Source organism: Quercus lobata, chromosome 3 (genome assembly GCF_001633185.2).
Source record: "Quercus lobata isolate SW786 chromosome 3, ValleyOak3.0 Primary Assembly, whole genome shotgun sequence".
In the NCBI taxonomy this organism is placed as follows: Eukaryota; Viridiplantae; Streptophyta; class Magnoliopsida; order Fagales; family Fagaceae; genus Quercus; species Quercus lobata.
The window spans coordinates 10,036,805-10,061,544 of NC_044906.1; the positions used below are offsets into that span (position 1 = coordinate 10,036,805).

The window sequence follows — 24,740 nt, forward strand, 5'->3', positions numbered from 1 at the left end:
TTATGTTCAACAAGTCACACCAATTCGGAAAATTATTGAATATTCAGGGAGTACCATAAATGCGCACTCTCCCCTCTAATATAAGTTGTGAGTCTCACCATAAATTTAATTAGTGGGACCCACAATTATGTGAAGCGAGAGAGTACGCATTTATGGTATTCCAAAAATTACATATATTACAATCACTACAATTCGTCTAGTTATTAATGACAACAAAATAACGAAACTTCTTAATGGTTGATATTGCCTACTAAAAAGTCACTAACAAATGCATCCAAGTGAGAATCAAATGATCCACCTTTAGCAGTCGCTTGGTCACACATATTTTTAAGTTCTCTTGCTCTTTTCCTAGTTTCTTTTCCCTCACAACTTTCAAGATCCATAAACCTTTGAATGTGTTGTAATATATCTTCTGTTGCCACCAAAATTTCACTTCCTATCTCTGCTCTCTTTACCCTCCACCCAATCTTCCAGTCTTCCTCAATTTTCCTACAGTTAGGAACTTGATCCAAAAATAAGGGAAAAGCAAGCATAGGAATGCCTGCATAAATAGTTTCTTGGACTGAATTCCATCCAGAATGGGACCAAAATCCCCCTAGAGAAGGATGGCACAACACTCTTAGTTGGTCACACCAAGGAACTACCAACCCTTTATCACCACCACAAGTTTCTTTCAGCCTAGAAGCTTCCCCACGCGCCACCCACAAGAACCGAACACCACTACTACAAAGCGTGACTGCGAATTCATCCATTTGACTGCTTGAGAGCTCAAAGAAACTTCCAAATGAAACATACAAGACAGAGCATGCAGGCTGGGAATCCAACTATTTTAGATAGTCAATAGTTGTTGTAGTTGTAAAGGAACTATGTTGATCAAGTTTTGGTTCCAAGTAACGGTTGGTAGGACCAATAGGGTACACAGGGATAGGAAATGTTGCTTTCAAAGAGTCAAATGTTTGAGCTTCAAGCTCATAGAAGGAATTAACAAGAAGATATTGTGCTTTGGACACCATTGAAAAGCAATTCAAGATTTCTTCCATTCCCTTTGGGTTGTTTTCATGAAATACGATTCGTAGGTCTTCTAAATCAGTTGAAGAAATCCCGGGTATGTTTTCCACATGATTGTCTTCGCCATCTATCACACCAAAGAAGGACAAAATAATATCTTATGAAACCGACTAGTATGCACTAATTGCAAATCAATCTTTTGCACTTGAAATAGGTGGGCTTATTTGAAAATACAAAGTGAATAGTTAGCCAGGAAAATGATCCTCTACATTTGAAATGAACATATTTCATGGTTTGGATTAAATATTACAAATTTAAAAGTTTATCAATTGCTTTACCATTTAAAACTCTGATGCGACAAATATGTTGTTTGATTTAAGAAATAAAATGTACAGTGAAATGGATTCTCTCTTGTGATTTGAAACTAACATGCAAACCAAGTAAATTTAATTTCTACGAGGTGTCCAACTAGTAAACATATACATATATTAAAATTATATTAAGGAAGTGGAGATTTTTCAAGTAATGCCAGGGACATGAATAAAAATCTTTTGTCCCATATTGAATAGTCCATTTTATATATGCTCTACCAATTATAATCTGTCACATGTTTATATTTAATAATAATAATAATAATAATAATAATAATAATAATCAAAGTTTAAAATGAAAAAAAAAAGAAAAAAAAAAAGGACATATAGTAGAGTACAAAGTGGAACACTAAGAGTAAAACATATGATTTTATTCCTAAGGACGTCATTTTTCTAAAATGTTGACATAACTTATTGTGATTAGAGTGACACTACTCTTACCCGAGTCCATCATTGACACTACTTTTATTATGTTATATACCAATTATCGTCAAAGCTAGCCCAATAGAATTTGATAACTGAAACAATGATTTGAAGTGAATTCCTATCTATATTTAGATATAAATTAAATAACATCTATTTAAATTTATATATCATAATTTTTTATGTAAAAATTACTCTTCTTGATTTTGAAATACAAAATTATTAATTAAATTTTTGTATCTCTCTTTTAATTTGATAACAACTAATACACTCTTCTTACTTTTATGCATAAAAATTATTGATCATCTTTATGGTCAATAATAATTTGTAATACTTTACTTACAACAGATTTTTTTAATAAAATAGTTTAGGTTTTTTAATTGGATTGACTTTTTATTGATTTAATATTCGGGGTCTTTATATATATATATATATATATATATATATATATTTATATTTATATTTATTCGTTAGTTAAGAAATTGAAAATTTGAACATCTTTGATAGAAACAACCTTACAAAACAATTATTACACTACTCCAATTAGGTTTTTTTTTTTTTTTTTTTGTTTTTTTTGTGAAGGATTATCATTTTTAGAGAAAGTTTACAAACCCAACTTTTTACTTTTAAAAATTCAATAGTTGCAATGAGAGAAGGTCATTTGAATCTTGAAGGTTTTTGTTGAAAATATCAAATTGTGCTAACCAGTTGAGCCATAAAACTCTTTGTTAGGACACAATTTTTGTACCATAATTTCTAGTGCAATTGTGATATATGCAATTGTGAGTGAAAGAGTAAAAATGGTGAGTCAATCAATATGATAGTAATTGTTCTTAAATCACAGTCACATGTGTTATTAAATTGGGGCAAAAAATGTAAAAGATAAGATCTGTTATTTTTATTTCACACTAACATGCATCAATATATATATATATATATATATATCATATCATATTATCATATTATATATAATAAAAGTTGGGCGTAGACGCCATGGCTGCGCCACATGGTTTCACCAAATTGCATAAATTTTAATAGATTTTTGAAAAATAAATATAATTTTTTCATGCTCTTATCTTTTTCTCCTATAATTTCTAAGTTGATAAAAATTTTAATTTAGAAGCACTTCTTTAGATAAAGTTTGATAGACACAAAAACTCAATAATTTAATATCATCTTAACTTCTTCTCATCCATTAAGGAAAAAAAAAAAAAAATATATATATATATATATATATATATATATTTATTCTTAAGCTTCACGCTTTCATAAATTTTGTTCTTATCTTCTTAAATTGCAGGATTTTTTTTTTTTTTAGATTTTAAAGAATAGATATATTTTTTTTGTTCTTATCTTCTTCTCCTATATATATATATATATAATATATATTTTTTTTTTTTTAATTTTAGCTTCACACTTTCTTAAATTTTTACTACACGTAAAAAAATTGAAGAATTTTGTTTAGATTTTAAAAATTGCAATATTTTGGATAAAATAGAAGTTTAGTTATTATTATAAACTTTAACTCATCCTTAATCAATTTTTAGAATGTACGTGAAATTTTAATCAATCATTGAATGTTTATCAATTTTATTTAAATTACCATTCATTTGTAGTTTTCTACTTTAATTCATTAAAATAAAAACGTCTATCCTTATTAGTACTTTCATAAAATAAAAGTTGGGCTTAGACGTCGTGGTTGTGCCACATGGCTTCACCAAATTGCAAAAATTTTAATAGATTTTTGAAAAATAAATATAATTTTTTTATGCTCTTATCTTTTTCTCCTATAATTTCTAAGTTGATAAAATTTTTAATTTAAAAGCACTTCTTTAGATAAAGTTTGATAGACACAAAAACTCAATAATTTAATATCATCTTAACTTCTTCTCATCCATTAATAAAAAAAAAAAAATATATATATATATATATATACATATATATAGATATAGATATAGATATATTTATTCTTAAGCTTCACACTTTCATAAATTTTGTTCTTATCTTCTTAAATTGTCGGATTTTTTTTTTTTTTTCAGATTTTAAAAGAATAGATATATTTTTTTTGTTCTTATCTTCTTCTCCTATATATATATATATATATATATATATATATATTTTTTTTTTTTTTTTAATTTTAGCTTCACACTTTCTTAAATTTTTACTACATGGAAAAAAATTGAAGAATTTTGTTTAGATTTTAAAAATTGCAATATTTTGGATAAAATAGAGGTTTAGTTATTATTATCAACTTAAACTCTAATCCTTAATCAATTTTTAGGATGTACACGAAATTTTAATCAATCATTGAATGTTTATCAATTTTATTTAAATTACCATTCATTTGTAGTTTTGTACTTTAATTCATTAAAATAAAAACGTCTATCCTTATTAGTACTTTCATTCTTTATACTAATACAAAATTCTGTCCATATTTATCCAATAAAAATGATCGAAGGAGATTTAGTTTAAGTATAAATCATCTAAATTCAAACTTTATCGGATTAAGAAGTTACCTCCTTATAAAAACAAAGATTTAAAATCTCATCTCACTTAAAATACAATACAGGTATTATTTTGTTTAGCCGTGTTTGTCTCTTTACTTTTTGTTTTTTTGGCTTTAACAATGTTGGTGTGGTAATGCTTTTCATGAGTATTTATTTTTGATGTTGCAGCTTTCTTAATAGAAAAGTGCTAAGTTTCCCTCTCTGCCCTACCTACAACCTTGCAGGTAATATTTTTTTTCTTTCATCAAATTGAATAGATTTTGTGTATTTGTTGCATTTTTATTATGTATAATATGATTTTTATCAACAAGTTTTACAGATAGGCTGAAATTCTATGTTTGATCACACCTTTTAATGTTTTTTTTAGAAGTCAATATAGCAAGCAATATATTTGTATTTTTTAATTTCTTATTACATGATTATTTGTTATTGACATCAATATTTTATAATGGATTTAATTTGTTATGGCTTTTGTTTGGTGCTTTGTTCCATGTAATCTATATTCTTTAATTAAAACCAAAATTTTCTGTCAAACATGAAATTGGATACGAGACAATCCATCCGTCCAAATTTCTATGTAAGTCTATCTTTACTTAACCTTGGTTTTTTTTTTTTTTTTTTTTTTAAGCTAAAAAATTTGGATATTTTTTCATTGATGAATTGAGGTTTTGGCTTAATTTTTTTTCAACCGCTTTAGTTATTGAATTCATTATTTTTTTCATGTGTAATATTAATATCTATGTTTTTTTTTTTATGATTAAAAAAATAATATATGTGTTCTTAAAGGTTAAAACACAATACAATTACAAACATTACTTTAAGTTAGGGTCTTATATTTATTTATTAGTAAGTTGGAATGTTACATTAAGTTAAAGTATTATATTTTTATTTATTATTAATTTAGAATGTTACACATGGATACATATACTGGTTTAGGGTTGATATAACTTATAACCATTTGAATGAAATCAACACTAAAACAAATTATTTAAATATCAAAATAAGAAATAAAAATTAAATTTCTTTTAAGTGTAGGAGTACAATTTATTTTTAAATCTTAAATTTTAAATTAATTCTTTTTTCATTTTATTTTTATTAAATTTAATTATATTATCAAAATATTTTTTATTAAACCGTGCATCACACGAGCATAATACTAGTATATATATAAAAGCAGAGACCTCATGTGAGAGTGCATGAGGTCCTGCCATGTGGCACTCTAATGTTGCATTTAGCCCTTTTTATCTCTTTTCATTAAATTTTTTTTACTGTTACCCAATAGATCATAGTAATTTATTTTTACTATTATATAAATTTACCATCTTTTTCCTATTTTTATTAAGTATTTTTTATTGTTACTCAATAGATCATAGTAACTTCTTTTTACTATTATATCAAATATGAGTTGTTCTTGACAATTAGACCAAAAGTTATTCACTACAAAATGGACTACCTTTTAAAAGTAGACCAAACCTTATGAAAAACTCAAGCCCAGTTATTACCTTACATATTATGACCAAAGTTTGGCCATTCACACGTATAAATCAAAGCAAAAACTCTTACCCTCTTACAAACTCTCTTCTTCCTTCCCCATGTATAGATGATACTTCTAGAAAGTCTCATTCTCATGAAATCATGCCTCCGTTTTTCCCCAATTTCAATTCAATATGCTTTTGTCTATTAATAACGTTCTATGCAATTTATGCAGACAAATTCTTTGTCATCGATGAGTACAACAAAAATATATATAAATCTTGAGATCCCTGAGGTTGTTGAAATAATTGACAAGTGCATATTTCTAAAATTTATAATAACAAAAAGTCTAATAAATGCATATACTATCTCACAAAATTCCATTAACTTAATATTTTCTTAAAAAAAATTAATGATAGGAATGGTAAAAAACATGGTCCTATACAAGAAATACCAAAAATACATCCAAAACAATTTTCATAGGAGGATTTATCTTTAAATAATATGAAGACAATAGTAAAGATAAAAAAACATTGAATGAGATCCTACGAAACAGGTTGGTTAATCATTTCAAATTATATTCATCATTTACGTAAAAAAAAATAATAATATATCATTTTATTTACTTTAAAAAAATAATACATATTAAATTCATAATTCATTGCAAGATGTGAATTGTTAGGGTATTGCAACAATAAGTAACATTGATACAACAATGGATTGGTATTACATTTTGTGCGTACTTTGTGAAAGGAATGTCAAACCACAAGCAAGATCATTTTGGTGTGCAAAATGTGAAACAAAAACAAATCTTTCTATCCCAAAGTCAGAGGCACTCACTTTAACTATATACTCTCCAAATATTTATAATATATTTATCTCACTATAACTACTATATATATATATATATATATATATATATACAATTGCAAACTACTTCAGATATAGGATTCAAATTGAAGCTTTTTATGCAACTGACAAAGCAAATTTTGTGATATTTGATCGAGATGCTGAGAAAATCCTAAATAAATCTACAAGAGATTTTGCTGAAAAATAAATTGAGGTACAACTTATTTAAATTATTGTAAAACTATTGATAATAGAGAAGGAATCCCACATGATTTGAAAATAAAAAAAATGTTGGGAAAAAATGGATTTTCCTACTTCATTTGAATGAATTCAATCTAAAGGATGGTTTTGAAAATTACATAATTTCTAAGATTTTTTATGCACCTTCAAATGACAAAAAGGTATGGAAGAAAAAAAAAATACACAATCTAACATGCTATATTAATTCTTTTTGTTGCACTATCCAAAATTAACAAAAATAAAAAATAAAAACATTTACAAAAAACTATCACATCATTGAAATTTAATATAAATGCAAATACCAATGAAAAATCTTAGTGACAAAGTCCAAACTTTGTAAGATCCAATCAAGAATCTCCTAGTGCCAATTCATTAGTTATTAACACAAATGATGCAACAAAAGGAAAAAATGATGAAAGCTCTAAAATTGAACAAATATGGACGGACCAAACTTCAAACGTTGAAGATGGAGAAACTAATGATGATAACAAGCGTCATCATACCGCAATAACAAAGCATTGAAGAAAAAAAAAAGATTTCATAATGAAGCTTTTTACTACATCACATAATAAAAATAAAAAATGTAGAATGAATTAATTTGCTTTTATCAACTTTTATTATACAATATTACTCCAAAGTTGTTTTAATTATTGCTCATTACTTGAACAAAATAATTATAATAAATATATGTGTGCAATTTATAATTGTTACTTTTTATGATGAACTCATTACTAACAAAGTTCTATAATAAATATGCTATAAAATATGTATAATATTTTCCAAAAATAAATTTGCATAAAATATTACAATATTATCTGTGCATCACATGGACAACTTACTAGTCTTTTGTAAAGGACGGGCCCAGTATACGCCTGAGGACTTGTGCAATGTGAACAGTTTGACCGTTTAGAAAGTTCAAAGAGTTTCTCAAAGAAAAAAAAAAATTCAAAGAGTTAGGGGGTGTTTGGTACACCATTTCAAACCATTTTTTTTAGTTTTTAAATAATATTATATATATTTTTACACACTTTTTCACCCACACGTATTTTCACACATGTTTTCAAACAACAAAATACATGTTTTTAAGTACATATACCAAACACCCCCTATTTTGGGTTTCACACAATAACTTCCATGATTTTGCAATGTAAAAAACATTAATTGTCACTTGAAAGTTTAAAAACTTACTGAAAGAATCTAGTTCCACCAAAAAAAATTGTTGGAGTATAATTTTTGTCACATCTTTTCATGTAACTAATGATTCGTGAAGGACCACCGCACCAAACACTTGTGAGGTATAAATACACTCAAACACACAAGGTATAGAGGGATGACTAAACTGTATTATCTTTCTAGTTTTGCTTCTCTGCCCTCAACATACCAAGCTTTTTATAGGCGACGGACTTCAAACTATTATACAATCTAGCATGTATTAACAAAATATCATAGTTTTGAAACCCGGACCGGACCGTACGGTCCGACCGGAAAAATTTCGAACCGTTCATTTTTGCGGTTCTTTTAGCTTCAAGAACCGTTCTATGTGCAAAAAGTAAGGACCCGTGCGAACCACGGTCGAACCTCACGGTTTTGAGAACTGTAATCAGACCGCTTCTCATGGTTCCCTACTTCATCTGAACTTAAAAAAAAAAAAAAAAAAAAAAAAAAAAAAAAAAAAAAACAACAACAACAACAACAACAACATTATCTACAAGCTTACAGAAGTAGATCTCCATTATTGTAACTTCAAACATGCTGTTAGACGTTGAGACTTGAGATCACATCATAGTTTCTTCTCATTCTTCTTCTCTATATCGCTCTCTCTTGTTCTTTCTCTGTCTCAGTATTCTTCATTTTCTCTTCTCTCTTGTTATTTCTGTGTTTTTGCCTTCTCTGTCTTCCTCTCTTCTCTTGTTATTTCTTGTTTTTGCCTTCTCATTTACTCAACCTGACTGTCAACCACAGGCTATATTCATGGGCTTCCATTTTAATCCGGTGGACAAAACAATGTTTTCCTTTCACACTCCTCTAGGCTTCTAGCTTTAGTTTATATTTTATTTTTAAAATTTTATGGGGGAATGGGTAAAGTATCAGAGCCTTGGGTCTTTCACAAAAGTTATTGGGAGCTTTAGTTTATATTTTATTTTTAAAATTTCATGGGGGAATGGGTGAAGTACCGGAGCCTTGGGTCTCTCAACAAAAGTTATTGGGAGACAAACTAGTAACCAAACGGAACTATTTGAAACTAATTTAGGTAATTGGAACTATTTGACTATTTCATCGGAAATGTTTATTAACTTGTTTTTTTCCAATTAATTTTATGGGAAATGTCTATTAACTTTTATATTGGGTTCCATAAAAATAAAATAAAAAAGTTTATTGGATTGAATGGTCAAATATTTGGAACTATTTTAGGTAATCTTTCAATTTTTATTAATTTAATATATTTATTTATATTATAATTAATTATTAAATTAATTATGACATCATCACGGTTTGATCACGGTTCGATCTCGGTCCGACCTTAAAAACCTTGAATCTTCCCTTTTACGGTTCATTGAACGGTCCGAGTCTGAAAACCATGATTAATAGCAAACTCATGAATTATTTTATAGATATGCTTAATTTGTAAAATACAAACTATGTTTCTTTAATCCCATTTGTGTCTTCGTTGATACCAGTATTCATGGTTGTCGGTTGTACATCATCAAAGTTCACTAGATATTGGCAATTAATATTGATTAAAAAAATTCATAAAATCCAAATTTCACACCCTATATCCAAAAAAAAAAAAAAAAAATGCTATCTCTCTAAACATTTATAAATCAAGAATTGTTTTTTGAACATACACTTTTAGGATCCAAAACCTAATTTAAACACAAATTGAAACAAAAAAGAAAGCCAAAATAACATCCAAATTCAAATTTATAGTGGATTGATTACCGCTTGGAGGGCTGCAGAGAGGTTTTTCTCCGAGTTCTTCGGTTTCCTCTTCGATAACACGTCTCGGTGTTATCTGTGTTTGCATCTCTCTTCCCTACTCTTGTTTATTTCATTTTACTACTGTGTTGCTTTAAATATGGATTAGAGTAGCTCTCGTGCTTATATGCTTGTGTTTACACTATTCCGCACTTAGTATTAAGTTAGTGTAAAATCAAACAAGCCGTAATTTGAATTGGGGGTCTAAACAAACTCTTGTGTTTTCACACATTTCAAGCTTTCATTGGTAAACACAATCAAATAAATAGCCAAGTCAAGCATTTTATTATATAAACTTAAATTCTCACTTTCAAAACAAGTATTTACTTTCAGCCAAAAAAAAAAAAAAAAAAAACAAGTTTTACCCAAACTTTATATATATATATATATATATATATATATCCAAACAAAATTCAAACCAAATTCATAAGAATGGGGGCTTGTGATGGGGTATCAAAACACTAAAACGTATCAACCTAAAGTAAAGTTGCAAGAAAAATGTGCTAAAAAAAAGGCAAATAAAATAATAAATACATAGAAAAAGAAGAAGAAGAAGAAGAAGAAGAAGAAGAAGAGAGAGAGAGAGAGAGAGAGAGAGAGAGAAATATATTAGAGAGAGAGAGAGAGAAATATATTTTCTTTTTGTAGGAAGAATGTGGAATGAATTAGAGAGAAGTAATAAATTTATAAAAACAAAGGAATAAGGAGATTTAAAAAAGAGAGATGAAGAGTTTGAAAAAGAGTAACAGTATGGTGAAGAACTATGGGGGAAAAAGAAGAATTAAGAAAGGGAGAAAAGAGGTTGGAAGAATGATAGGGAGAAAGAAAAGTCAATATACCAAAATTAATTACTAAACCTCCATTCTATATATTTTGTATATTTGTATGGATATTAATATTTCTTTATATTTTATACTAAAAAAATTAATTGACATTGAAACTAAATTTAAGGATAACATCTGTAATTGTTGAATACATTAACAAAGGGACACATGTAATCATTTGGAGAAAAAAGAGAACAAGTTTTTTTATGGATAATTGAAAAAGGCAATAGAAGGCAAAACAACTTTTGTACATATGTATTTCAGTAAATTATGTGTTTTATACTTCTAATAATGACAAATTTTTAAGATTAATTTAAAATGTTGGTTCCAGTTAACTCAATTGGTAAAATTTCTGATAGTTGAATAAGAGATTAATTTAAAATGTTGGTTCCAGTTAACTCAATTGGTAAAATTTTTGATAGTTGAATAAGATATTTGGAGTTCAATTTTCGCATATACCAAAAACCAATTGATATCTTGATCTAATGATAAAGAGCTATTATTAGGAGTAGACGCCATAAGTTGAAACTATCTTAAAAAAAAAAAAAAAAGAAATAGTACACATCAAAATGCTTATTTATTTGGGGGTATTAAAGAAGCTCAAATGTGTATGACGTGTATAAAACGTTGTTTGCTATGTGACATCATAGGGTTTACATCACTCTATAATGTATATAATTGATGTATTAAATAATACAATTAATATAAGATTGGGCATTGGAATCAAAGAGATAGAGTCATGTGGAAGCATGCACATCCTAGGTGCGAAAACAATGACAAAAAATTATTAAGGTTTTAATTTGATATATAAATATAATAAGGGATTTCTCATTCTTTTTTTTTTTTCTTTTTTCTTTTTTTTTTGAGAAACATAAGTCATTTCTATGTAAACAGCCTGGTTGTTCTTTAAGGTTTATGTTTTATTTATTTAATTCTTTTAATTTTTTTATTAGAAAAAACAAGGTTTGTGATATTTTGAAAATGTAATATTATCACCCCGCAACCTTAACATGATGATCACTTTACAAATACAAGTGATCACTTTTGAAATACAAATTCTTGTGAGGTGAGGAGTAAGAATGAAATTCAAGCCTCTAGGTGAGATTCAATGGCGGAGTCAGGATTTCAATTCAGAGGGGGCAAGATTTAAAGACTATTTTTAAAAAGGCAAAAACAAAAACAATTGTATAAGAATTCATTTAGAACTTGATTTGAACTCATTATTATACTCAGGATTTTCCATATTTTCAATTAAGTACAAATATATATTTCATATCGAAACAAAAATAACCAATTTATAGTTACAAACAATTAAAGTAAGAGATTAATCTAATTACATAAAATTTAGATATCTAATTTGATTCCTTAAAATTTAGATATCTAATGCTGTATACATGTCTATTGCTTTGATTGCTTTTAAATAATATCTACAATTCAAATTTTTTGTTCTCTATTCTTCAAAGTATTTAAATTTGGGTTTGTAGTAGAAACCTAGACCTAGAGTTTAAAATTGAAATGTCTAAGAGATGGAGGAGAGAGAAGATAGTGGCGGTTTAGGGTCTGAAACTATTGTACAAGGACATTAGTTTTTTTTTTTTTTTTTTAATTATTTAGTATAAAATATTAAAATATAAGACCTACCATCAATTGAAAATTTATGAAATAAAAAAGAAAAGAAAGCTGGGATAAACGTTCCAAGAATGGTAGTGACATGCTTAAATCTAGGACTTGATATTAGTTTCTTTTTAAAACCAAAATGATGTAGCATGTTTTAACAGTGGCGTCAATCCTTCAATTGCTGTGTAACCTTCTTAGCTTTTCTTTTTCGGTAACAGAGCTATTTTAGGGACTCATTTTGTTTTTTTCTTTATATTCAAAGGGGGCAAACAGGCTAAGCATTTAATAGAGTTTTTGCTAACTTCTGCAGGCTGTTACTATGAACTTTTTTTAGGTGGAGTCAGAGAGGGCAAGTGCCCCCCTCGACCCCCCCTGACTCCGCCCCTGGTGAGATTATTCTAGAATAGAATTTCTATTTTAAAAAAATATATATATAATCTTAAAATTCTTTGGATTCCTTAAATGCTACTAAAAAATTACGACTTTGCTAAGGGATTTACGTCATGAGCTATGCGTATAAGGGTTTCCGCAAGTTCAATAGTGATCAGTTTGCTATGTATAATAAGTACTTTAATAGGGATGGCATTATTTCATCATTGTTGTTTGGCGATGCATGTTGGATGTCATTCTTCTGAAATAGGGACAGGCAGTATTCCAAGTTCTTGAACAAGTTCCATGGCTGTTTGGTTACAAGAGAACTATAACCCAAAACCAGTTTTAGATATTCTAATTCTGATCTGCACCTACCCTCTTACACCAAAAATTCTAATTGATATTTTTGGTCTGATGATAAAGAACAATTATCAAGAGCAAACATAGAAAGAGATAGAAAAAAAAGGGAGAAGAATGACTAAATAATTGAGAAGAAGAAGAGACAGAAGAATGATCCAAATAACCGACAAGGAAGACCAAGTTCAAAGTGAAAAAAAAAAAAAAAAAAAAAAACTGATTTTAATAAAACAATTAACATGATTTTTCATGGGCCATGGATGACTTGATGTACATATAAAAATCATACTTTTTAGAACCTTGGCATAGGGGAAAGGCAAATAAGAAGAAATAGCCCTCATATATAACTATAAACAATTGACCATATATGATAACAATGTAACAATATCCAATTAGTATGAACCAGTTCACCTGTGCCTAATAAGCACACCTCATACTGAGAAGTTAGCATCTCTCTACCTAATTAACCTCCTAAACATACCAAACAAAGATGTTTTTTTATGTCCACAATCCTTTTTCCACTTTGCTAAACGTATTAGGAAGGACATGACCTCTATTGTGTCACGTAAAGAGTATAGGGCTTCTGTCTCCTTTGGAGTAGATGAAACAACTATAGGAAATCCTCTTCCAATGCTCTTAATCATCTGCAAACATTGATACACAAATTACATTAGTGTGGCTCTAAATACAAGCCTGATCATTCATCAAAACTAACAAAAAGAGTTAAATGCATGATTTCATCTAGCTAGGCTTTAAGAAGAATCACCACATTTAAAATTGGTAACAATAATAAAGTACCATCAAGTAGATAATCTATACCTTAAAAGCATCCTCATCAGTTTTATCGTCTCCTATATATATAGGAAGGACCTCGCTAGAATTTTCAAAACCAAGAGTATCAAGTAAATATTGCAAAGCAAGACCTTTATCCCAGTTTATATTAGGTCGGATTTCCATGACCTATAACAAAAATACAAGGCTTCTCAAAAAAAAATATAACAAAAATACAACATTAACAAAAACAATAAGTCTTAATCAAAAAATTTTGGAGTCAGTTATAAATTTTTTACAGAATAATTATGATTGAACACATGCATATACTATGATCTATCTTCCACCAAAAAAAAAAAAAATCAAAAGAGATGAATTATATGATTGCATGATGGATTTTTTCCAAACTTTACTACTACTTAATGGAAAATTATATTTTTAAGAAGGGAGAAATCTTAAAATTTATTATAAAGATAACCAAAAAAATTTATACCTCTTTTCCATCGGATATACGAAGTCTTTATAGGATTTCATTGCAGATTCCACCTTCTCCTTAAGTACGCCAACATTCTGCATTAATTTTGACATGCAATCTTATTATCTACAAATTTGAGAACTACTATATTTTACCATGTTTTTTATGTGTTAACAATATCGTTGCTATCATATTGCATTTATTTCTATTTGATCATATCAAATTATCATTATTGCATTATAATATTACATCTTCATTCACACATCGAAAGTGTACGGAGAGGCAAAATTTATTGTCTTTAACCATGGCACCTTTTATGCCTCTTGTTACTTCTTGTAACATAACCTTTATCTGCAATAGAAGCAAAGCATCATAGAAATTTAAAAAGAAAAAGAAAAAAAGAAAAAAAAAAAAAAAGAGACATTTTATTTGCATTCTAATACTACAAAGTCCTAGCTAGGAACAAAAGGAGTTTTTGATAATATAACCATGCATTTTCGTATCTGTTTGCCATTTTATCTTTGACAAAGAGGATACAAAGTTTGTAAACAGTACATCATTTCTTACTGTTTGAATTCTAGGCAAGAAGTCCTGTGCTGGGCAGAAGTTAACCATGTCATTACCCTACAAGATCAAACAATTAATGGAAAACATTTAGGATATTTTCATTGCAATTTAAATTTGATTTACAGGTTTTGAACACAACATAAAAAATGCAATTTCCATGACAAGCACCAAGTATAGAATTATCAAATTATTAAAAAAAATTAACCCTCTTTTTCACTTTTTACTCAAACTTGTTTTCATAGCTCATATTTAAACAATAGTAGCAGGAAATTTTCTATTAATAGTAAAATTTGTGTAAAGACAAATTACAATTTCATGTAAAGTGTACATACCCATACTCTATACCTCTAAGGAAGGAAACATCACAAACCCTTTACATATGTAGGTTAGATTTAAAACAAACTACATATATTCCAAGTCTTATAAGCCAACTCAATGGTAGAAAAATGTTCTTTATAAAATTAGATATTAACATATTTTACAAAAGGGGGCAATTTTTTGTAACTCTATCTTGCTGCTCATATTCTGCAGTATATAACAAAGTAATTTATATATCTAGGTACAATGGACAATAGCATTGGCTGTTCTTAAGCACAATTCAATATAGACAAATGAGATAGAAAAGAAAAAAAGTAACATAACAAATACAAAAAGTACCACTGTTCTAGCCCTCCATAACTCCATAAACAGAACCCTTTCCTAACCCAAAAAGACCACCAACAACTCTCCACAGCAGTCAGATCAACCTCTCAAAGAAACCCAAGGAAAGCACGACCAAAAATGTATAAAGCTTCCTCCTTTTTCTTATTGAATCAAGAAACCCAGCAAAGGTAGCTCCTTTTCCCATTCACCCTGCACAACCAACAGGAAGAACATATACAACAAAGCAAGCAACAAGACATGGGAGCAAAAAACAGAAAATAACTCTATCTCTACCTTTCCCAACATCCTTGATTGTAGGGCTTTACTTTCTCTTAGCTTCTGCTTTAACATATATAGTACTAGATTAGATATTGATTTGAAATCACATGAATAAACTGCTAGTTTTCCATCATTCTTTGGACAATATTCTCCCCCCTCCTTGCAATAGGATTTTCGAAAGAGCAATTAAGAATTTTGATTGAATGATTAAATTTATTAGTTTCTAACAATTTACGATTTTTAGATAAGTGGTAATTTATTTATAGTATCAAGGCAGATGGAATTAAGTATGAAATATCTCAAAATTTAAAGTCACACCATTGCCTGAAGGAAAAATGTTATACAAGTCTTGCGTAATGAACTTATTTACTTCTTTGGATTACCAAAGCATGGTTGAAAAGAAATAATATTCATGATGGCTTATATGGTCTCAAAAGATAAATAAATTCATGATGGCTTCTAACTGCCTAAAAAGTATATCTTGATACATAGTCTCAAGAGATGAGATTAAAAGGCTTAATTATATTATAAACTTCAATACCAGAAGACTTGAAAAAATAACCTGAAAAAATTAGCAAGGGGGAGAATCTTTCCAAACTTAGAATTTAAAAGTTTAGGGAATTGGAGGTAGAAAGCTCTAGTATGGACCTAGGAACTAAGTTATGTGGGAAAACAGATCATGCCATATGAACACTATTTAGGAATTCTATCAAACTCTTGTGAGAAGCTAATAACAAATCTGGAAAAAACTTCCAGTTTGAATTCTTTCAAACTCAAGTTTATTTGCCTCCATCTAAAACAACCTTTTCAACAAAGAATGCTTAAAATCACTAAAATGAGACAACGTACACTATATATTGATTACTATCTTAGGCATTAAACTAATCAGTGCTTTCAATATAAAAAACTTAGCAGTCTCAATTTTCAAAAGAGAAGAAAATACTTATCCCAATGAAGACAAACAAATACTAATCACCCTAATATTAGTTAATTATTGTTGGGTTCTATTTGTTGTTATATTTCAAACTTAACCCCACACCCTCAGCATAACCAAACCCATAAAATTTATTCTATAATTTGACATCCAATTCTCTTTTAATAGCATCCAATGATTCATTGTATATTAATAATTGATGAAAACTTTTAAATAATAATAATTTATATCAATACCTGTAAGCTCCTTCAACAAAATCACCAAGCAAGTCCAATTGCTTCCACTAATAGTACTGAATAGAACCTATAAAACTGTATAGAAACACATAAAGGAATTGAGCAGAATTTATAAGCCAACAAATAACAAAAAAAAAAAAAACCAAAAAATAACTCTTTCTCTACCTTTCAACAGCAACCATCATAAAAGGATTGAAGCAAAAAGAATTAAAAGTAAACTACAATAGTAGGTAGTCAGTTGAAGGAATTAAACCCTTAAAAAAGGTGTGTACGCAACATGTATTCCTCCTCCTCCTCATTCATAAATGGATTTCTTTAATGACCACATCCAATTAATTACATGACCCAGCCAGCAGCAAGAATTATTTCTAATAGTATTGAATAGACAATCACTTTTAAGTGAATGCATTAACACCACTCACAATTTTACATGAAATTTGTTAGGTTCTAAAGACTTAGGTTTTTATGTATTTAGAACTCTAATGTGTATTGTTGGCAAACCATAATCAAAACAATATGTTTAGTAGTGTTTAGACTTGCTCAAAGTTGTATCTTTTATGTAAAGTTGGAATCGAGCTAATGCAGAAGTTACTGTGCATTTCGGCCTGGCTCAATCGATCGAAACTTAGGCTCGATCGATTGAATCTCAGGCAGAATGCGTTTTTCTGTAGTATTCCAACTCAGCCCTAGTTTGTTTAAAACATTTAGGGTTTTCTAATTTGTCCTAAGTATAAAAGAAAAACCCTAGCCACGTTTTAGTGTTGCTCATATTGCTGTTTGTGTAAATCTCTTGTAAGATCTAGAGGAGCTTTCCTTTACACAAACTTAGGGTTTTCAAGGAGAAGATATTATCTACACCTTGATGATCAATTCAGTTGCTGCCATTGAAGTTTAAAGAAACACAAGCAGGTGTGCTTGTATCTGGTGGTGAATCCAAGAAAGAAGGAGTCCGTGGATTCGGAGTTTGCACGTGGTCGTGTCAGTAAGTTCTACTGGTGGGTAGCAATAAGAAGTCGAGCGTGGGGGCTTGTAAGTCTTATTGCATGAACTTCGATTCTTTCAAGATAGTGGATTCAGGTTTACCTTGAGGATAGCTAGGTTAAATCTTCCCTAGGTTTTTACCGGTTTGGTTTCCTGGGTGATCACATCATTGTATTATTTATCTTTCCGCTGCTTTGCATGATATGATTGTTGTGATTGTGATAACCTAGATTTGGAATTTGGACTAAATAACAACTTGGCTAATTACCTAGGTTAATCCAATTGTGTTTTTAAAGGATCTAAAAACCATCAAGTGGTATCAGAGTAGGTTGTTCTCTTGTTGTTAATCTTTTGATCACTGAGCTGATCCTTGACCCCTGTTGTCATGGAACATGGACACTTTCTTGTTATTTCTCCTCACTTTGATAGGAATAATTATGCTTATTGGAAAGTAAGGTTAAAAGCATTCTTGAAATTGATTGATGAGAGAGTTTGGAACTCCGTTGAATACAGATGGGAGAAGCCCACTACTCCTGTTAGTGAGTGAAAAACTTCTCAAAAAGAAGCAGCCGTGTTCAATAGCAAAACTATGAATGCTATCTTTAACGCTATTTCTATGGAGGAATTTAAGAGAATCTTTAATGTTGAGGTTGCTCATACTGCTTGGAATATCCTCTAGACTGTGCATGAAGGTACAAAGGCTGTCAAAATCAATAAATTGCAGCAGTTAACTTCAAAATTTGAAAGCATTAGGATGTCTGATGATGAATCTTTTGATGAATTCTATACTAAATTGAATGATATTGTTAATTCTGCTTTTAACTTGGGTGAAATCTATGATCAACCTAAAATTGTTAGGAAGATTCTTAGATCTTTAACTGAAAACTTTAGACCCAAGGTGACTGCCATTACTGAGAGTAAGGATGTGGACTCCATCCCTGTTAATGAACTTGTAGGATCACATCAATCTTATGAGTTAGACCTACCCCAAACTTACAAATCCAAATCAATGGCTTTTAAGTCAGTTGATGATGTTGAGGTTGGTGGATTTGATGATGAGCTCTCTGCTACAGAGATTGCTTACCTTGCCAAGAATTTTAGAAACTTTCTCAAGAATAGTAACAGAAAGGTAAGAGGTACGAACACTGCTGAACCTAGAAACTTTAGGAAGAATGATCCCACTAAGGTTAACAATAATGATAAACCTAGAGAAAAAGTAGATCAATCTTCAAATAATTCTATGGGTCCTCAATGTTTTGGATGTCAAGGGTATGGTCACATGAAATCTGAATGTCCTACCTATTTGAAGTCTAAGGGTAAGGCTATGGCTGTAACCCTTAGTGATGGTGAAGTTTCTGATGATGAGTTTGATTGTGATGATGACGGAAACATCATTGCTTTCACTGCGACTGCTATAGTAAATGAGAGCATATTTGCTGAAGAGAACCTTTCTAATGGGGAACTCTCTGAGGATGTAGATCTTCAAGAGGCCTATAATAAACTTTGCAAAGTTGCTGCAAAGGATGCTATGAATGTTGAATTTGGCTTGAAGAAAATTGAATCTCTTGAGCTTGATAAGAAGAATTTGCTTGTAAAACTGTTTGATGCTAATGAATTTTTGAACAATGTGAAAACTAAGAATATGCTATTACTTGATAAAGTTAAATCTTTGGAACTTGATTTATCTGTTGCTAGATCTGCTAATTCTAAACTTGATCAAATGCTGAGTGTTCAAAAGTCTCCTTCTGACAAATCTGGATTAGGTTTTGTTGAAAGCATCTCTGTGTCTGCTCCGCATTCCATAAACTTTGTCCCTTCATCTTCTTCTGAACTTTCTGTGAATGAGATTGTGTGTGAAACTATCAAACCCCTTGTGAGTGAGGTTGTCAAACCCATAGAAGTTTCACCATCTAAAAAGATTAGGGTTGATCTAAAAGAGTCTAGACCTAAGCAGCCTACCCTTTCTAAGGACAAGTCACATGGTAAGCCTGCATGGGTTTGTCATTTTTGTGGAAAGTTTGGACACATTCATCCAAACTGTTACAAACTGCAAGCTACTAAGAAAGCAAACAAACCAAAAGTACTTGTGCCTCAAGCACAAGATCCTATGGTACTCATTGGTGAATTGGTAAAGGCTTTAAACCTTTATTCCAATCCTGGAGTTGGAAACCACACTAATGTGAATACGAACTCCAATGCTCGTGGTGCATCTAAAAGATTTTGGATGTAAAAGACTAGAACTAATTGAGTCTTTCTGACATGATCCTTGTGCTTCATTGCTCTACCCTTTGTGACCATTTTTTTTTTTTTTTTGGTTTTGTGTTCTTTTGTTTATAGGGTTTGCATTGCATAACATTCATACATTTCATACTAGTTTTTTTTAATTAAAAAAAAAAAGGAAAAAGGGAAGAAAAAGGAAGCAGATTGTGTTTTGCACTAGTTTCTTGGTTTTTGAGAACAAGGTTGGTCAATTTATTTTCACATAACATGTCTTTTGTACCTTGTTTAGCCTTGATGAGCTTACTTATTGCACTTTACTAGTTGAAGCTTTGCAGTGCATGTTGTGTGGGAAAGATGTTTATGGTTTTGATCACTTTGTCTTGATCTTGAAGTCACATGTTTTTTGACTGTCAGACTTGAACTTTTAGAGAAAGGCATAAATAACCATCTCATCACTGTTCACTAGCCAATCATGAACACCTTAGTGCATATCGTAAGATTTTGTGCTCGAGAAAGTGTATCACATGCACAAAAAGAACATAAGGTGTAGCCTCGGTTTAATTGCTTAATGCTTAAAATTGGCGTGCACTGTTAGACTTGATGCCAAATCACATAATTAAAATTGGTGTGTACATTATCTTGGCTTTTTAATAAGTTTCTGAATAAATTAAAATTGGTATGTATATTATGAGGCAAAATTCAAGAAACTTCCATGATTGCAAGCTTATGTTCTAGGAGATGTGGGAGTTATATGATGTAACTCTTTAGGTGATAGTCTCTTTTAAATTCTATGTGATGAATTTTGTAGACTTTGTGATTGATTGCTATTTACATATCACCTCACATGTATCTCAAGTTTTTGCTAGTTGCACACACTACACGAATTACTCTTTGCTAAAAATTGTACATGATATTGTGTGTGTTTTTGGTCTGACCAACCAAGTTTGCAAATACTTTGAATTTTGTGCAAAATTGATTTGATGCTTGAAAATTTTTGGAGAATGTAAGAAATTTTAAATTTGGGAAAATTGGGCTTTAATTCTTGTTTTTGGAAATCATATCATCACATACTTATGCATTTTGTTCCTCAATTTCAATGCTTTGGGATGTTTCTAAAATTTTTTCAAAAACTGTGTTTATCTCTCAAAAATTTGTGTGTTTCTGTCTGTTTCGATTAATCGAGTCTGTTTTTCGATCAATCGAAATTGGTTTTAAAAATTTTCGTGATCCTCTATTTGTCTCGATCGATCGAACCTAATACTTCGATCAATCGAAAATCATATGGGAAGTTCTTTAAAATTTGATTTTCAGTTCAGACAAACACTTTTTCAAAAAGTTCTTTACTTTTTCTCTCTCCATAGGACTTGGTCAAGGCTAAATCACAAATTTTTGTCATTTTCGTCCATTCTTTTTGCAAGGATTCTCTCTCCCTAAGCCGGTATGTCTATTTTACCCTACCTTTTGCATTGTTTTTCACATTTTCAGGCATTAATCTCTTGGTTTTTGGGTAATTTTCGAACTATGCACTATTTGGGATTTTTGAATAATCAAGCCTTGTTTTATGAATTTGATCAATAGGTTTTGTTGCTACAATGATATATTCATGATCTATGTTGGTTAATTTGATCAATTTGGGGTTTTATGAAAAATAAAAAATTCTAGGGCTTGTATTGAATCCGAATTGGGGATTTCATTCAAATTGGTTTCAATTGATGAAATTGGCTTGTTGAATTGATGAAATTGGTCATTATTTTTTGAAATCTATCTTATGTAATGATCAATTCGTCAAGTTATTACAAATTGATCAAGTGGTTTTTCAAAATTTTGGGGTTTTTTGTTAGAAACTCTATGCTCAAGCCAAATTTATGAACTTGAACTTAATTTGAACTTAATTGCACTGCATTAGGTCATGCATCACTACATTTAATTTGTTCATGCATCATATAGATTTTTGTTCTATATTTTTTTTATGCTAACTTGCAGTCTGCCTTTGGTTTTTTGTTTTTTTTGCTTTGTGTCTTGGTCCTTATCCTAGCACTATGCCTAGGAAAACTAGAGCCCATAGGACCCCCTCCACTTCCTCTGAGTCTCCCTCTAGGAGTGAGGTGTTTAGGAATGACAAAAGCAGAGAGGCCTTTGAGAAACTGAACAGTAAGCGTAAGATTTAGGCTGAGCATTCTATGATTTTAGATGAGATTGATTCGGCCATTAGGGCTAACTTTGAGTCTAGAGGTTGGTTGTCCCTCTTAGAGATAGATCATCCACCCTCGACCACCCTAATTAGAGAGTTCTTCTCGAATCTCTCTTGCCACATCTATGATTCCAACACTCTTGTTAGGAGTTGGATACGAGGTGTTGAGTTCACCATTACTCCTCGGGTAGTGACTGAAGCTCTTGGGGTTTCGGTCGTTCGGGAGCCTGACTATCCCTATGATGAGTCTCCATCCTTAGATGTTGTCATGTCATACATCACTAGGTCTTCTATCCAGTGGGGTTCTGATCCTCGGATCACGTCTGCTGAGCTTACTGAGACTGCCTATCTTTTCTTTAGGATAGCGTGTCATTCTTTGTGGCCTATTTCTCATCTCCACACCATCCCTCTAGAGCGACGTGTGTTTTTGTATGCTTTTGTTTCTGGTGCGTCTATCAGTTTCCCTCATCTGTTCCTTCATTCTTTGAACGAGGTTCATAGGAGTTTTGCCGTAGGGCATGCGCTTATCCATCCTATTTTCATTCATAGGATTTTGTTGTTTCTTGGTCTAGATGGTTTTCTTTCTGGTGAGCCTATTCATGTTGTTGCTCCCATAGGTGCCACCTTTCTTAGGTAGAGGGCTGCTCACTTGAGAGTTGATCCTTCGCGTCCTAAAGGTTCGTCATCTGGTGCTATTCCCCCTTCTCCCTCTTCTATAGGTGCTGATGCTGCTGAGACGTCTGGTGTTGCTGCTGCTGATGCTGATGTTCCTCCACCGACTACTTCGGATGGTTCCGACATTCGTCGTACGTTGGATCATGTCTTGACCGTTCAGGCGGCTCATGGACAGATTTTGGTGGACATGCTCGATAAGATCCATGCTTTGTGCGCAGAGTTGGCACAGTTTAGACGATCTTCACCGCCACCTCCCTTTTGATGATGAATTTTGATTGCCCTTTGGTATTCCGTGACAAAAAGGGGGAGTACATATTTGAGTTGAGCTCTTGTAGAGTTTTGTCTTCAGGGGGAGAGTAGTTGTTTTTTGGTTAGAGCTTGTGGAGTTTAGATTGTATCTAGGTGCTTCACATTGTACTTTATCTTTTTTAACTCTTGCCATACTTTTGATGGGATATGTTTGTTAGGGGGAGTTATTGTTATTGCTTTATATGTTTCTTGTTTCAACTACCTATTGATTTATATTTATGAGTTTTTCATTGATATATGTCTTTATTGTGTGTTGTTTGAAATCAAGAATTTATTTTGTTTACTTGTATTTTCCACACATGCGGTTATGCATTTTGTTTAGTGTTTCAGGAAATATACAGGATGATTCAATTGAGCTGCTATCTACACTTGCAACTGATGGATAGTAGTTAGGATTGAGTTTGTTTTATAAGCATTTGTTTTGTAAAAGGCTTTTTTTTTTTTTTTTGTAAACTTTGAGCTACTAGTTATGTTTTGTCACGAATTGCCAAAGGGGGAGTTTGTTAGGTTCTAAAGACTTAAGTTTTTATGTATTTAGAACTCTAATATATATTGTTGGCAAACCATGATCAAAACAATATGTTTAGTAGTGTTTAGACTTGCTCAAAGTTGTATCTTTTATGTAAAGTTGGAATCAAGCTGATGCAGAAGTTACTGTGCATTTCGGCTTGGCTCGATCGATCGAAGCTTAGGCTCAATTGATCGAATCTTGGGTAGAATGCGTTTTTCTGCAGTATTCCAACTCATCCCTAGTTTTTTTTTTAAATGTTTTGGGTTTTCTAATTTGTCCTAAGTATAAAAGAAAAACCCTAGCCACGTTTTAGTGTTGTTCATATTGCTGTTTGTGTAAATCTCTTGTGAGATCTAGATGAGATTTCCTTTACACAAACTTAGGGTTTTCAAGGAAGAGATATTATCTACACCTTGATGATCAATTTAGTTGCTGCCATTGAAGCTTAAAGAAACACAAGCAGGTGTGCTTGTATCTGGTGGTGAATCTAAGAAAGAAGGAGTCCGTGGATTCGGAACTTGCACGTGGTCGTGTCAGTAAGTTCTACTGGTGGGTAGCAATAAGAAGTCGAGCGTGGGGGCTTGTAAGTCTTATTGTATGAATTTCGATTCTTTTAAGATAGTGGATTCAGGTTTACCTTGAGGATAGCTAGGTTAAATCCTCCTCAGGTTTTTATCAGTTTGGTTTCCTGGGTGATCATATCATTGTGTTATTTATCTTTCCACTGCTTTGCATGATATGATTATTGTGATTGTGATAACCTAGATTTGGAATTTGGACTAAGTAACAACTTGGCTAATTAACTAGGTTAATCCAATTGTGTTTTTAAGGGGTCTAAAAACCATCAAAATTTATATCAATACCTGTAAGCTCCTTTAGCAAAACCTGACATTTATCAAAATTCATCATCTACCACAATAAATTGATGCAAG

The 24,740-nt window shown here is 30.7% G+C and overlaps 2 pseudogenes; both read right to left on the reverse strand.

The window, feature by feature from the left end:
* Positions 1–230: 230 nt before the first annotated feature.
* LOC115980290 lies at positions 231–1,830 on the reverse strand (annotated as a pseudogene).
* Positions 1,831–12,911: 11,081 nt separating this feature from the next.
* LOC115980291 lies at positions 12,912–23,114 on the reverse strand (annotated as a pseudogene).
* Positions 23,115–24,740: the final 1,626 nt, after the last annotated feature.